Source organism: Grampus griseus (assembly GCF_964374135.1).
Source record: "Grampus griseus genome assembly, chromosome: 6".
NCBI classification, from domain to species: Eukaryota; Metazoa; Chordata; class Mammalia; order Artiodactyla; family Delphinidae; genus Grampus; species Grampus griseus.
In genome coordinates, this window is record NC_139000.1 from 54,505,553 (window position 1) to 54,521,298 (window position 15,746).

General features: G+C 44.1%; 1 protein-coding gene across 5 annotated transcripts in view; it reads right to left on the reverse strand.

Moving 5' to 3' along the window:
- The window catches only part of GLIS3 (GLIS family zinc finger 3), a 513,435-nt gene extending 507,041 nt beyond the window's left edge, over positions 1-6,394 (reverse strand). For all 5 annotated transcript variants that reach the window (XR_014296909.1, XR_014296910.1, XM_082657135.1 and 2 more), the window contains exon 1: positions 5,829-6,394. The gene's annotated coding sequence lies outside the window, so the exon portion shown is untranslated. The remainder of the gene's footprint in view (positions 1-5,828) is intronic.
- Positions 6,395-15,746: the final 9,352 nt, after the last annotated feature.

Sequence of the window (15,746 nt, forward strand, 5' to 3'; positions counted from 1 at the left end):
GATAATAAACATCTACCTATGGAAGATTCTAGAAATAAATTGAATTTAGCACTCATTAAACCAAATATTCAAATATATTAAATTATCCCTATCACTTGTGTAACTGAGTGATTTCTTTCCTTCAGTGTAGTTAGTTATTCCTTAAAAGTAACCAATGCAACTATTTTTAGCTGTTGGTAGACAGAAGTTTTATACAAGTTAAATTATGTTCACTGACATCACTGCAGAAGTATGAATGTCCACAACAATGACTAGGCCCTTAACCAACATGACAACATATTTATTTAAAAAAAAAAAAAAAAACCCTACATGAATGACTCAGTCAAGTTACAGACAGAAGTGGAATCTATTGGTCATGCTGCAAAGGTTGAGAAAACATTAATCCATTTCTTCACACACAGGAATAACAAGAATTCATATATAGGCCTGGCATCTGGTTACTTTTGTGTGTACAGTATTCAGCAGGCCTAGAAATGAAACTTCATAGATCTGGCTCAGAACTTCTGAAATAACTGACAATGAGAAAGCCTGACCTTTTTATCAAGGAGCCTGGGATGGGGTCTGATCTTGCACTATAATCCTATCTGCCCATCTGCAGTTCAGCAAGGCTTGCTGCACCTGAAGGAATGTGTAGTTGTTCCCATTCTTGGCCTGAAGAGATCATGTCAGACAAGAATGGCCCCCACCAGCTTTCTTTACTTCAAGTCTGCTTTCAACTACTTAGAGCCTTCATGATTCCAGTTTTACAAATAAATCCCCTGATTTTGTTCCCACAGTAGAAAATGATTAGATCCTTGTTTCTGTTCATCCTACATACTGCCTTTGAGTCCACCTGAGTGGTGTTTCCCCTCCTCCCTTCTTTTGCCCTCTGTTTCCCCAAATCCAGATTCTATTCAACCTCCAGGCCCACCCCACCTTAGGCCTTCTCTGATCCTCTCTTAATCCCTCTGTCTCTGATCTGTAAAATGGTGAGAATTACACTGTTGTACCTAGTTCACAGCATTACAGAATATTAAATGAGATAATGCACGTTACTTGTTTAGCACACTGTCTGGTACATAGAAGGATCCAATAAATGTTGACTATTTCACTCTATGTACACCTCCTTTAACATTCATAACTTTCTGCATTGCCTTATAGTTATTTGCCTATGTTTCATCTTCCTGTCTAAATTCTAATTTCATTAAGTTTTAGGACTGTGTCTAAATTACCTCTGAACTCTCCCCAGCCCTTATAGGTACACAGATTATTTTATATTATACCTTTATATTTATATTTTTCACACTACCTGTGTCACACATATTGACTTTTCATATACATTTATGCACATATATTTATTATATTTATAGTTATCACACTGTACTGCTTATTTATACTGAAAAGCATAGTATAAATGAAATATATAATTATATATTTATACATTAATATCCTATATTTATCATTTATTGCCTGAATAAATATAGTCTAAGTAAGGTGTGACCATAAAATCATGAACCTTACGCTCTGTGCCTTGTTGAACCAGTTTAATTACAGTTGTGTGCTTCCTGGTCTATTCCTCCCAGTCTATTCCTTTCTTTATTAGAACAAAGCAGCATAAAAACTCCATCTCACTCTTCTGAGCCGGCATATTATTCTTGTCTTTACCTTGGCATACTCGTGAACAATGAGAAATCCTAACTAAAAGTCACAAAACAAATACAGTCATTTCAGTACTTTCACCCAGGCGCTTCTTTGCATGTTGGGGGAGTGGGGGGGGGGTGTGCTATCCCTGACAGAGAGACTGCCGAATGCATTCTGGGCTGTCACGGTGGTAGCTGCTCCTCAGCATTCTCCTTGCTCACCCTAAGCTGGCTTCACTCATGTTCAGTCTCCCTAATCAGACAGTCATTAGGATGGAGAATAGGGCTTCTGCTTCTGTCAGCGTTTTTCCTTAATTCTGTCATATTAAGTAACACCTGACCAACCAATTTCTGCAAGCCAAAATGTTCCCCTAAACTTTAAAGGGGAGTCCAAATTATTTGACCTACTAAAAGGTTGTTATATCAGCAAAAGAAGCCAGACCCAAGGGTGCATATTGAATTATCCCATTTACATAAGGTATTAAAAAGACGGGCAACATTATTACATCTCGTAGAAGTTAAGGCAGTCATTACTCTTGAGGAGAACACAGTGACTGGAAGGGCTGGGGGAAGACAGTGATGAGAAGAGAGTAAGAGTGATGTTTCTGGAGTGTTGGTAATGTTCCATTTCTTAATCCAGATGCTAGTTATTCAGTTGTGTTCAGTTTGTGAAAATTCATCAAGCTTAAGATGTATGTACTTTATCAATATTTTATTTTATCTCAATAAAAATATTTTATCTCAATAAAAATTTTGGACTTTGTGTCAACTCTGCCTCAAGTAAGTGGAAAACTAGGAAAACTTGGAATTTGAGCATCTTTTAATCAAACTACATGTTAATGTCATTTCAAAGACTTTATTGTAAGTTTTATCCTCCTGGAAAGAGTAAGGCAGCATGGTTATATTGCACAGATTTCCTATGTGCCGTTTATTTATGTTTTAAATTTATTTTCAGTCCTGATTGAGTCTATGAGCCAACCAAACTTTAAGAAAAGTTAAATGTTAAGTCTTGTATTTCAATCTTCCTTATAATATCCTCTACAGAAAATAATTACACAGAAAATGACTTCTCCAAGGAAGAGAATGTGCACAGGATGCCATTTCCTGAATTATCTCCTTCAAGAAGTACTCCTTCTATACTCTGGAAGAACTACAAATTAACATTACAACTCCAGAGATCAATAACTACAATATGAGAGAGACAACACCGGAAAGAATGTCCTCAAATTAATTTACTAGCAGGAAAGAACACTCAGAGAAAAAAGACTAAGAACACTGAGCTCTCTTCTGAAATGATGGAAAGACCACTTTCTGCCATATAAATGAAGGTAGGGCTGGTACATGATCAGTTCCTCCCAAGCAAACCAACCGACCCCCCAAGTATTCAATTTCTGACAGACTCTTTACTATTAAGGAACTTGTATGTTATCGGGAACCAGAGAAAAGATGCTCTCTCAAACTGGCCTAATGTGAACCAAGGAGAGATGGAGTTACAGCAGCAATTAGATTTAACTATTCACACTGCAGGATTACTGAGTCCTCTGGGTAACAAAGGAAAGGACTTCAACTACCAACAAGGAAAGGTGTTTGAAAGTAACTGGAAAAGAAATCCCCACTCTTCCTTTCCAAGGTAGTGTTAGGGCTAATCTGGCTGCATAGACAACTAGTGAAAACATATGAAAACTGTAAAGCATTCAAAGGCGATCATTAAACTTCAACAGTTCCCAATTGCAAAAATAACATCACACTCTCCTGTCTCTAAGTGGCTTCAAACAGTCATTGTGGCAGATCCTTTTTCTACAAACTTTTGCTGGTTGCAGCTGTTTCACACTTCACTGTAAGCAAACTTGAAGGAGGGAGAAAAGAAGGAATGGGAAAATTTAAACCAATACAAATCAATTTTATACAAAAAAAAAAAGTTTCCCCATTTATGTAAAAAGGGAGGTCCAGTCAGAAATGCTACAGAGAGGGAAACAGACGTCTGGCTAACTCCCAAGGCAGAAATCATGACTCATCAAAGCTTTCAGAAGGGACAGAATGAGACTCTGCATTTGTCTTGAGTTCACCTTCAGGCCAAGGAATGCTCTCTGAACTGGGAACTGGGAAACTTGATTGTCTGCCCTGCGACTGTGACAACTGGCTCTGAGGCCCTGGGCAAAACTCCTAAAACTCTCTGGGTCTCAGTTTCCTCATCTGTAGGTGATAACCAAGATCCCATCATACTTGAGATTCCCTCTTTCCACAACCTAAAGGGAACTGGTCCACTGGGGGGAGCTGCAGAACATTCCTCTTCTCAAACTCCAGAGCCCCGGGCCCAAACTCTGGGGCGACGCTATGTCCTACAAGTAGGTGGGGAGAGGGTGCAAAGCCCTCTTCTCTCCAAGAAGGGGCCGCAATTCCTGCTATCAAGTCCCTGCGTTTCCGGAAGTACCCTCCACCCCCACCCCCTGCCCTGGGTTTAGATGCTGCAGGGATGAGGGCCCAGCTGATGTCCGGGAAAGCCTAGTAAGGGGGTGAGGAATACCGAGGTGGGGGGGCTCTCCAGCCAGGAGGAGGGCTGGAGAGATCGGGAGAGGTGCCGGGGACCCGCCGGGCGAAGGAGAAGCGTGTGGGGCAGGACAGGAGAAGGGCAGCACTTATCTGCTCATGACCCCCCTATCTTGGCCACCGGAGATCCGAGGCCCATGCCCCTGGGCTCTCTGGCAAGGAGTGAGGGGCGGGTCCGGGGAGGCAGAGGCGACAAAGCCCTGCTGGGGACGCGCTGCTGCGACCCCGTTACTCCCTGGCCGCCTCTGCCCCTAACCCTCGGCCTTGTCCGCAACCGAGCGCAGCAAAACAAAACAAACTCGTGCAGGCTTCCTGTTGTGCAACCCAGTCCTGAGTAAGTCGGGGCCGAATGAGCGCTGCGGCTGGCCCGCGGCTGGGAAGTCCAAGAGGCAGGGAGCAGCGCGCTGCCCGGCCCAATCCCGGATCCCGAGGAAGTCGCAGCCTGCTCGCCGCTCCCGGGAGCGCACGCTCCCGCCGGCCCGAAGCCCCCACCCAGCTATCGCCCTAATCCTTGTTCTTTCACTTCTTGCCTCTTAGACACCCCCAAGTCGAGGGTGCGACTCAGGAAGCCAGAAATGACCTTTCAGAAAGTTTCTCCCTACAGGTACCTAATTGAATCATCCATAGGATGACAAATCCGTCAGGGCCAAGTTTTCCAGACATTTGGGTGACTTCCTCATCACCGAAGTGACTTGTCAGCTCCAGTGAGTAACTTGGAAGTGTCGCTCTGGGCAAGGTGTGTGTTTAGGAGAAAGCCGGCTGCTCACTCACGCTTTCCAGAAAGCGGCCTCGGGCGACTTCAAAATACACACAGGGTCATTTATAGGGACTGGAGTTGTGCGCAGGACAAAGTCCCCGAGACTGAGACATTTCCCAAACAGTGCTGACATTTTGTCGGGCCCTATAAAAATGTAAATGTGAGGTGACAAACCTAGTGGGGAGTGTGCGCGTCTGAATCTGTGCATTTTGCGACGTGGGTTTATAGTTATAGTTACAAGACCTGGCGGCTGCGAGTCGCTGGACCCGTCCCCACGAGGAGTTAATGTACCCCCTACCGGAGGACCTCCGGAGCAATGGGGAGGGACATGGGCTTGGGTGAGGCACAACATGGAAAACAGCCTTCGTTAGAGCTCCACAAACACGTGGAACTGGCAAAGGCAACTAAAGCCCCGTGAGCGCGAGAGAGACCTCATGTCAACCCATCAATTCCCACTTCTCCAAAGTTTCCCTTCAGTGGGGACTCATGGGTGGCGTGCACAACCATGCCCTTGCGTTCCGTAACCTGCCCTGATTTTGTAGCCTTCTGGACCCTGTAGTTTAGAAGAAAAGCCAAAAACAAAAAAAGTCTTCCTCATTAGAAAAACTTTAAAACCTTGTTGATTTCCTCTCCGTCTTCTTCAGTCGACGCTTTTAGACAACTGACAAGAACACGGCTTGACTCCTAATTGAGAATTGTTATCTATCTCAGTAAACAGACCTTCTAGAGAATCTGGGTGTTGGAGTGCACGTATTCTTAAACCTGAGCGAACGCCACCCGCTCAGCGTGGAAACAGTTCTAATACCTAGTTTGTATCTCTGAGCGTTGCAACTCCCCCACATTCTCAAGCGCCCGGCTTCTCCCGTCTCTCGCCTGCGAGCAAAGTTCCTATGGCATCCACTTACCAGGTAACCGGGATTTCCACAACAAAGCCTGGCGTGCGGGTCCCTTCCCCCGGCCAGCCTGAGCGAGTGACAGCGGGCGGCCAGCGCTGGCGAGGAGAAACTTGGGGCTCCAGCCCTTCAGCGCGCTCCCCCGGCTCTGCCTCCTTCGGAAATGAAAACTCCCATCCAAGCAGGGGGACAGAGCGCGGAAACCCGGCCCAAGTGCCGTGTGTGCGCGCGCGTGTGCTAGGGCAGCGGCGGCAGGGGGAGGAGGGGGCAGAAGTGGGGTGGCTGTACCCTCGGCATCAGCTCATTCTGCCGCCCCCTCCCCGCGCGCATACATACACACACACACACACACACACACACACACACACACACACACACACGGAGCAAATAATATCTTTAAAAAGTTGAGTTTCGACTTTGTGCCTCGCGCGTCCTGTTCATCCTCGCCCTGGGCCTGGGGGTGCGTCTGGGGGCCGGCGCGGGATGCTGGCTAACTGCTTTCGGCGGGTTCCGTCGGGAGGACGCTGGTGCGAGCCTAGACGGCTGCGGGCAGCGAACGGGGCTGCGGGGAGGGGCAGTGGTGGCGGCCCCAGCGCTAGTGCCCGTGCGCGCCACGCTCTGGGCTGCCCTGGCGGCGCAGTGTGGACGCGGCTGCAGGGAGAGGGGAAGGGGGAAGAGGGGAGGGAGAGAGGGAGGGAGGGAGGGAGGGAGGGGGTGAGGGAGGGAGGCGGCCTGGGAGGAGAGTGGATGTGTGTGCGGCCGCCGAGGGCCGGCCTGTAGGCAGCTGCTTCCTGAGTGTGAGCGCGGGAGGGGGAAGGGGGGACGGGCTCGCTGGTCACCAGGCTGGCCAATTCGAAGGCCGAGCTTGTGTCTCCCTCTCGACGCGATCAAGCACATAGTCCTTCCCGTGCGCCAGGGAGTCAAAGAACTCCAGAACCGGCTAACAGCCGGGAGACACTTCACCTTCTTCTTGGGCCTTATTTATTGAACGGGTTTTTTTTTTTTTAACATGCAAAAGCGTCAGCATTTCGACAAGAGTTAATGTCAAAGCATAAACAAGTTAAATAAAAAAACACGCAGTAGTAAAATGGAGAGAAAAATTAAAAAGTGGAAAATGGCAAAAGGGTCTTTCTAATATACAGGATTGAAGGCACATAACTTGGAAAATGGATAGGTGAAGATGCCTTTGGCAACTTTTTAAAGTAAAGAATAAGCAGAAAAGAGAGGAAGGTGATGGAAGTGTTACAAGATGTAAAATTCTAAACACGGGCTGCTAGGAATGGAGGCACATTCCCTGCATATGTTGCACCTATATAGTGGACCATTCTTAAGAATCCAACATCCTCAACTTCATACCCCACCTAAGCTGTGACCCCAGTCCTTCTGCTTGGTTTGGTCAGAGACCTCAAGAGGCTGTCCCCAGAAAGCCAACTGTTAATGGTTCCCTACATGTACTGCCACAGATGCGTGGACTTCCACCTTGGGAGTCAATGTAAGTAAAGCACACAGTATTCTCCAGTTAGACCTTTCTACAGTGAGAATATTATTCACCCTCATGAATGAAATGAATGAGGATATCTCAAGACACTTAGATTCTCACCAGTCCTTGTATTCTATTCCAGGGCTCTCACTGAACTATAAATTACCATTCAGGTAGCAGATGCTGTGATCAAGATAAAAGCCCTCAAGTACACAAATGACTCACCAAAGATTGTTGACAATTTTCATTTATCTTACTTCAGAAATAATATTACTAGAGTTGGTCTGTATCCAAGGTATGCCATCACCAAAAAAGTCCAGTTTTCACAATACTTCCTCTGTCTCGTTATGATCCGCTTTTCAAGATTCCCTTCAGGGAAGGCATTTTTTTCCTTTCCCAAAGACACAAACTCATCAGAATATTAATCACCAGAATATCTGTCAGCAGAAGTGGAGGGAGGGAAATAAAGTAATAAGTTCTTAAGATATGTAATTCTGTCAGTTTTCCAGTTTCTCCCTCTGTTCTTCCTCTCTTTTTAAACAGAAGTATCCAAAAGCCCAAGATGGCAATAGAAGGGGGTTCAACCACACACAAGAAAAGAAAATACTCATAAAATGAAGCATGCAGCAGTATCACAAAAACAAAGAAACCAAGTGATGGAAGTTGCCATGACTATTCCACTGTGGCTAGTTATGGCAACAGGCCTGACGTTCACATAAAAACTCTTCCTCATTAACTCCAGCCTTCCGGAGCAGAGCAAGATGGGAACACTGACCCTTCAATGCATCACGGGAAATTCTCTTCATCCAGATTCTTTTGTTGTACATACTGCTCCCCAGGAACAAGACAAGCCTCAATGGAGGTTGCAAAAAACCTTTCCAACGTACCTTAAATATCATTTCAAATACAATGGTTTCGATGCATGAAATTATATCCTAGGGGCTTACAGAAGCTTCCAAAACTTCCCACTTGATGGGAATAGCTGGAAGAGAAATATATAGTGTTACACCCTACTTTAATCAATGGCTCATGGAAATAAAACACTGGGAAAGTTATGAGTCATCAACCTGGATTCCAAAATTCTCTTCACTTATAAGAGCCCAAGGGTGGGAATGCCATTTTTTTATTTAGATGGGATTTTCACAAGCTTCTAACATTCCTAAGACATTTACCTACCACTTAACAGGTACAATGCTTTGGTTGACTTTTTTCTTTCTTTTTTTTTTTTTTTTTTTGCTAGGAAGGTAGATCTGCAATGTCCTTATATTCCATGGGATATAGTTAAAATGCAGTGTTCTCAATACAACCATGGAATGACTCAGAATGAGCTCTGTACCTCTTCTGGATTGAACTGGTCAGCATGAGTTGGGGAGGGGAGAATAATGAGATGGTGGAAAAGGAAATAGTGCAGTTCAGAAATGACACTCTCCTTTCTCCACGAGCTTTCCATTGTGCTTAGGAATGCCATGGTAGCCTTTCAGCCAGATAGGTGGGAACTGCAACCCAGTTGTATCTTTCCTCTCTGGAGTCATTAGTTGCATGCATCTCCACGGCTGACTCACGGCAGCTGACTCAGCAGACAGGGCCCTGCTGCCAGCTCAAGTCCAGTTCTCATTCATTTGAGAAATATTCAGCGAATACCTACTCTGTCCCAGGATTGGGGGCAAAGGAATCAACACATGTAGGCATTGTACATGAGAGGATGTTACATAAAGCATTTGCCCAGGGCCTGGGATATAGCAAACACTCAAGAAATGGTGGTGTTTTACATATATTATCTCATCAAAGCAATCATATGAGATGGCCACTGGCAGTCTCCTATTTAGGAGTAAGGAAGCTTGAAACTCAGTAAACAGTTAAGGAGAGTAGGAGACAGATCTAGGTTTGCCAGTCTAGAAGCCTCAAGTCCTTTCAACATTGCTATCCTACAAAATAACCATGCATGCTCTTTGAATGTGTGTAAAAATACCATTGCAAGGGTATAAAGTAAAAGGCATCTTCTAATTAATGTCAGACAAGCACAACTGAGTGTAGAGGACGAAGGAATAATTTCCTACTACAGAACAGGGAGTAAGTAGCTTGGCTGTTTCAGCTGGGCTTCAAAGAGTGGGTAGAGAATTGATAAACAAAGGAGAACATTTCAAGAGGAGGAATCAGCATCAGAAAGGGCACAAAAAGCGTTAACTCTAGGGTATCTGCTCACACAAAGCTAGAATACGAAATAGGATAATTCACAATCTCAGAGCTATAGCAGTGGAACACAGTAGACCCTGGAGGGAACATCCTAACTGCAAACCTTCAGGAGAACTGTTACTTGTGTCAGTCTGAGTGATCTGACAGCATTTACAAACTTGCAAAGAACCTTGATCAGATTCCTACTGCTGTAAAGTGTCTATAGAGAGTTTTACCTCAAAAATGCAGATAAGTTGAGCTAACAGCATCAGTGATAGTATGCCTAACTATCAACACACATACACATACACACCCAGGAGCTAGCAAGAGTCCAGTTATGTAGAAATACAGTGGAAAAAGTCAGTGTTTGCCAACTTAAAGAGGGGAGCTAAATGTTTAAGATGAAAATTTTCCATTTCACCTTCCTAAGTTAGTAATACAAATAATAGAATGTTATCAGTGTGTGATACTCTAATAAAACTTTTAAATTGATCTTTCTACTAATTTTGCCACAAGTGCAGTCAGCCCAGACTCTCCTGCTTACACATCAGTGATGCAATTTTTAAAAATTATTATTTATACCCATTACGTTCATAGTATCATGCCTCTTTTCCTTTCTAAGGCCAAAACCATAAGTCAGAGTCTAAAATGTATCACTCCACAAACAACTGACCAAAATGTGAAATATTTTAGTCTATACAATGTCGAAATATTTTACTCTATACAATGTCTCTCCGCCTTGTATTACCGGTAAAATTTTTCCGCCTATTTTATACAAACCCAATTGAGATGCATCTAATATTCTACAAAGGTTTATAGGATATTTCTTGACATACTACTAAGGTATATCTCCAACGAGTTTACCTAAATAAAAATAAATTCATAGATATACAGAATGTTCCACAGGCAGCCAGTTTCCTGTGGCAGTTTCCAGTTTCATTTGATATCCAAACTGGCCACTTACATATAGTATTATAAAATTCATTACCTGATCATGATGCTATCTTATCCATAACTGCCTTCTGTAAATGCCTTATAATGGACAGAATTTACATTTCTTCATAAGCCCTTCATGGCCTAACAATAGTGCTGGGCACTAGTAAGTAATTAACGCTAACTGAATGTATGAATTAATGAGGAAGCCAAAGAATGGTTTCCCTACTTGCAGAGATGGTGAATAGCAGTAACTATTGTCTTTGTGAAGATGCACAATCATTTCAATACTCCAAAAGAGTCTAAACACCTGTCTTTCTCTTTCTGTGCCCCCATGCTCTTCATTGTAAACTGAAGATGAAAATATTATTTCCTATTTCTTGGGGAAGAAAATTCAGTCTCTGTGCAATGCTTAGAACCAGGAGGGTGAGCCTCTCCCTCCAATGACCAGATGCTCCCTCCCTATCTGACATCCCACTACCTCCTTCACACCACTCCAAACCCGGTCATTTGCATCACACCGTGAATTCCTCCCCCCCAAAATATACGTACTGGGACTTCCCTTGTGGCACAGTGGTTAAGAATCCACCTGCCAATGCAGGGGACACGGGTTTGAGCCCTGGTCCGGGAAGATCCCACATGCCGCGGAGCAACTAAGCCAGTGCACCACAACTACTGAGCCTGTGCTCTAGAGCCCGGGCGCCGCAACTACTGAGCCCATGAGCCACAACTATTGAAGCCCACGCGCCTAGGGCCCGTGCTGGCAACAAGAGAAGCCACCGCAATGAGAAGCCTGTGCACCGCAATGAAGAGCAGCCCCCGCTCACCACACCTAGAGAAAGCCTGTGCACAGCAACTAAGGCCCAATGCGGCCAAAAATAAATAAATAAAAATAAATTTAAAACAAAAAAAGAATGGCTTATCTCAAATTTGTAGGAAAAGATATATACATATGTACTAAATTATGGGGAGAAAAGATGGAATGAGGGTGCAGAGAGGAAGATGAGTTTTTTGAGAGGAAATGAAGAAGGCAGGACAGCATCAGGACATCATCGGGATAACTGAGAACAATGAATAAGTTTTGGGTATGATTAAGCTCTAAAAAAAAGTGATTCCATGGATTTTCAGACTTCTCCCCAACTCACCTCAAGTTCCAAATACCCTTGCAAGGGAGTTTGAATACACTTGGAAATTTTCTACAAATTCTAAATCCCTATGATGCTAAACACTCAGGAGGTTTTCACATGTATAAATACTTCTATCCCCTTTTAATTCTGTAGAGAAGGGAGAAGTGTAATTTTATTGTCCATTGGATAAATATCCAATTACCCCCAAAGTAGACCTGCCCTGGGTAAGGGTGTTGACCACCTTCAGGCCGGGAACACTGTTCCAAGTTCATTATCTGCATTACCTCACTTAATTCTCACAACATCCCAATGAGGTAAGATCTAGCACAACTACTATTTTATAAATGAGGAAACAAGCAGAGAGAGGAGTGAGGTCTTCTCAGTGTCACCTAACTCCTGGGGGAATGGCCATGCTTCAGAGAAAAACATTCTTCCACATTAACCATTACTCTCTTACCCTTTCAGAGCAGGGAGCCCTGTTTCCACCATACATTTACTTGTTCATTCACCTGGGAAGCGTGGTGTGTTATTATTTGTTCATTCACTCGGGAAGGGTGGTGTGTTAGAAGGAGGATGGACTTGGGAATCAGAAAACCTAGAAATTCTAACTCCACCACTTACTGGGAGACCTTGAGCTGGTTCCTGAGCCACTGGGGAGGACCTCAGTTCAGCTACGTGAGTTATTGCAAAGACTGAATGGGAACTGCAACACTGACCAGCACACGTGCAACCAGGGGCTTTCTCTATTGAAAAGGGACACAGTCTAACACCTTCAGGGGAAATGAACCCCAGCCCCAGCTCCAGGAATGGGCTTGATGACTCTGAGAGAAATCTCCCTCCCCTGGTCAAAGTGAATTGCTCGTAAGTCCATACCTAAGGCAACCAATGCATGACATTCATCTGGCCATACGGATTGGTTCATTGATGAGCATGTGACCCAATCTGGGCCAATAAGATGTGAAGAGGAAAGCCCTGATCATAGGGATTGACTCAGTGATAGGCATGTGACCCAATTTAGGCTATTGAGATGTTCTCATGAGAAGTTTCTTTGGTAGCTTCTAAGGAAAGTGGCTTTAGGAAGCAACTGGAAAGGTGACCCTTCCTCTTCTATGTGTTGTGAAGAGACAGGAGTGAAGCTGTCTTCCTCTCGGCCTACAGAGAGAGCTGACACTCTGTGGAGTGTCTCTGTGGAGAATGTTGCAAAACGCAGGGGCCAGAGCCCTGATGGAGCCACACCTGATCTCCATCTGACCGCTGGACTTTTTCATTTGTGGGAGCCAGTAGATCCCTTTTATTTTTTAATCAAATAGCTGACAACAAGTCACAGAAGTACCCACAGTGTTCTATAAGGCACCATGGAGGGTACAAAGATAAGCGAGACAAACTTAAAGGTGCTCACTACCTAATAATTACTTAAATAGTTTTTGTGATATCATTTTAGCCTGATTATTTTTAAAACGTTATAACTCATCCTCTTTTCAAGATCCTCCTACCATTTTGTCAGTATAATATTAAGCAAGAAACATTCCACTTCCCCCATAATTGCCCAGTGCCCCCTTTCAGAACAGCTGGTAAACTTTTGGGGGTCAGATAAAGTAGTGTATCCATTTGGTTGTCAGACAACTGACCTGAAAAGCCAGGTCATTTGTACATGTTCTCAGTCACTGGTTAACAAATGTAGTCCCAGAAGTCAGCACCTAATAGGAAATATATGTATTCCCAAATTCCTATCGAAATTTGACTTTATCTCAGTCCCAGATAAAATAAAGCCAAGATTTTCCTGGAATTACATTCAGAAATAAAAAAAGATTTGTATCCAGGCATCTCTGAGTCCCACTCACTTTTGCTGTTGTTGCTGCTGTTATTAATCCTGCCTTCGAAAGTTTCAGTTCAGCCTGGAACACCCCCTTCCCCACCCCCCATGTTCTTCTGTCTTCTGCTTCGTAACCAAATTAAAACTCAGTTATAGATACCATTTGGGGTTGCTGGCATAAGCAACAGGGGCAGAGAGTCCTTAGATTCTAGATTGAATTAAGGGCCCAGCAGTTACACAGTTTGAGCTTGATAATAACAATGTTATCTCAGCAGGTTGCATAGGTCAGAAATATTCTTCCTATCATTGCTTTCTTTTTTTTCCAGGAAGAAGCGGACATTCAGGGGAAAGTAAGGGAATTCCCCGGCAGTCCAGTGGTTAGGGCTCCGTGCTTTCACTGCCTAGGGCCCGGGGTTCAATCCTTGGTTGGGGAACTAAGATCCCAAAAGCCTCACGGCGAGGCCAAAAAAAAAAAAAAAGAGAAAGTGAGAGTGGCAAGTTATAAACCATTAGGTTAAGGCATAGTTTAAGTATGACAATAATAACAGCTCACATTTATTAAGGGCTTATTATATGCCAGGGGCAGAGCAAAGTACTTGAGATTCTTGATCTCATTGAATCCTTACCAGTATCAGTCTAATAAATGGTAGAGGTGGGACTAGAACCCACTGCCTATGGCTCCATGGCACATGCTCTTAGCTGTAACACTGTACTGCCCCCAAAGAGTACTGCTTATTGTAAGATATTTTGCTGAGATATGTAGTAAACATAATTATATGTAAACTTTAAGAACAAAACATATTGGATAAATGGCACATGTAATGGCCTGTTGTATGATACTACGAAGTGATACTAAACTATAGTTCCTCAAAACCTACCCTGAACACTCTCCAAAGCCCCCAATCCTTTGTATCTGCTGTTGTCTACATGAAATGACCTTTACTGTCCATTTCTCCTCCTATTCTGTGAGGCTTTCTGTTGTAGAAAGACTAATATCCCATCCAAAATGTCCATATCCTAATCTCTGGAACCTGTGAATATGTTAGGTTACATGGCAAAGGGAATTAATGTGCAAATGGAATTAAGGTTGCTAATAAAATAACCTTAATATAGGGAGATTATCCTGGATTATCCAGGTGGGTCCAATGTAATTATGAGTCCTTACAAGTAGAAAAGGGAAGCAGAAGAAGAGAGGTAGAGAAAGTAATGTGACGACCATGGAAGCAGGGCCAGAGAGGTACTATGCTGCTGGCTCTGAAGACAGGGGAAGGAGCCATGAACCAAGGAATGTGGGCAGCCTCTAGAAGCTGGAAAAGGCAATAAAAAGGAGTCTTTCCTAGAGCAATCAGAAAGAAATGCAGCCCTGCCAGTGAGACTCAAGTCAGACTTCTATCTTATAGAACTGTAAGATATGAATTTGAGTTATTTAAGCCACTATACTGAGGGTAATTTGTTCTAACAGCAGTAGAAAACTAATACATCTTCCAAGCTCTCTTCTCTCCTCTCACCCCAGAGCCAGGCATACCACATGCTCTAGCTCCCCAAAGAATACAGTACAGTCCTTATCAGTATTTAACACTAATTATACTACTTGGGAGTTGGGTCTGTACTCCCAGGCTTTCCTTTAATTCCTTTCAGGAGCACTATGAATGGGCCTTGCGACTGACCTAAAAGCCTCAACCTCTGCTCACTTTCTGCTGGGAGGAGGGGCAATGGCAAGTGAGATGACCAAAAGGTCATGAACTAGAAGGAAGGGATTAGGCAGCAGAAGGACTTAAGAAGGAAAGGGATAAAGGGTTGACGAGAGAGAGGGGGAGAGAAGCAAAGGAAAGAAGGGTACGATGAAGTCAGAAAAGAGAAAAAAGGAAGGGTGGCTGGAAGAAGCTCCAAAAGCATGGTGGTAGGAAAGAAGAGGGAAAGAAAACAGAGGAGGGACCTTTTTCTCTGCCTCACCATCTCCCACCTGACCACCCTCTCTCCTCCCAACTTCATGAGCTCCAACCCACTTTGCAGGATCCAGTTTTAGTGCCTTCTCCCTGCAGTGGTTTCCATGCTGTCTGACCTTTAGAATATGTGGAGAAGCTCTTCATATAACTGACCAGACCTCACCTCTAGAGATTCTGATTTAATCAGCCTGGCTGTAATGAAAGCATGGAGACTTTTTTTTAAACTTCCCAGATCACTGTAATGGGCAGCCAGGGTAAGAACCACTGTCACAAAGCCCTCTCCAACCTCTTCAGCTCACCTAGAGTGGGTCCTGCTGTCAAACTCAGAGCCCTTGTCTATGTCTCGCACTTGGCACTAATCGCCTAAAGCTGGAGAGGCCGCATCAAGATGATTTAAGGACCCAGACCCTGGAGCCAAACAGATGGGATTTAGTTCTGGTTCCAAACTTAATAGCTGAG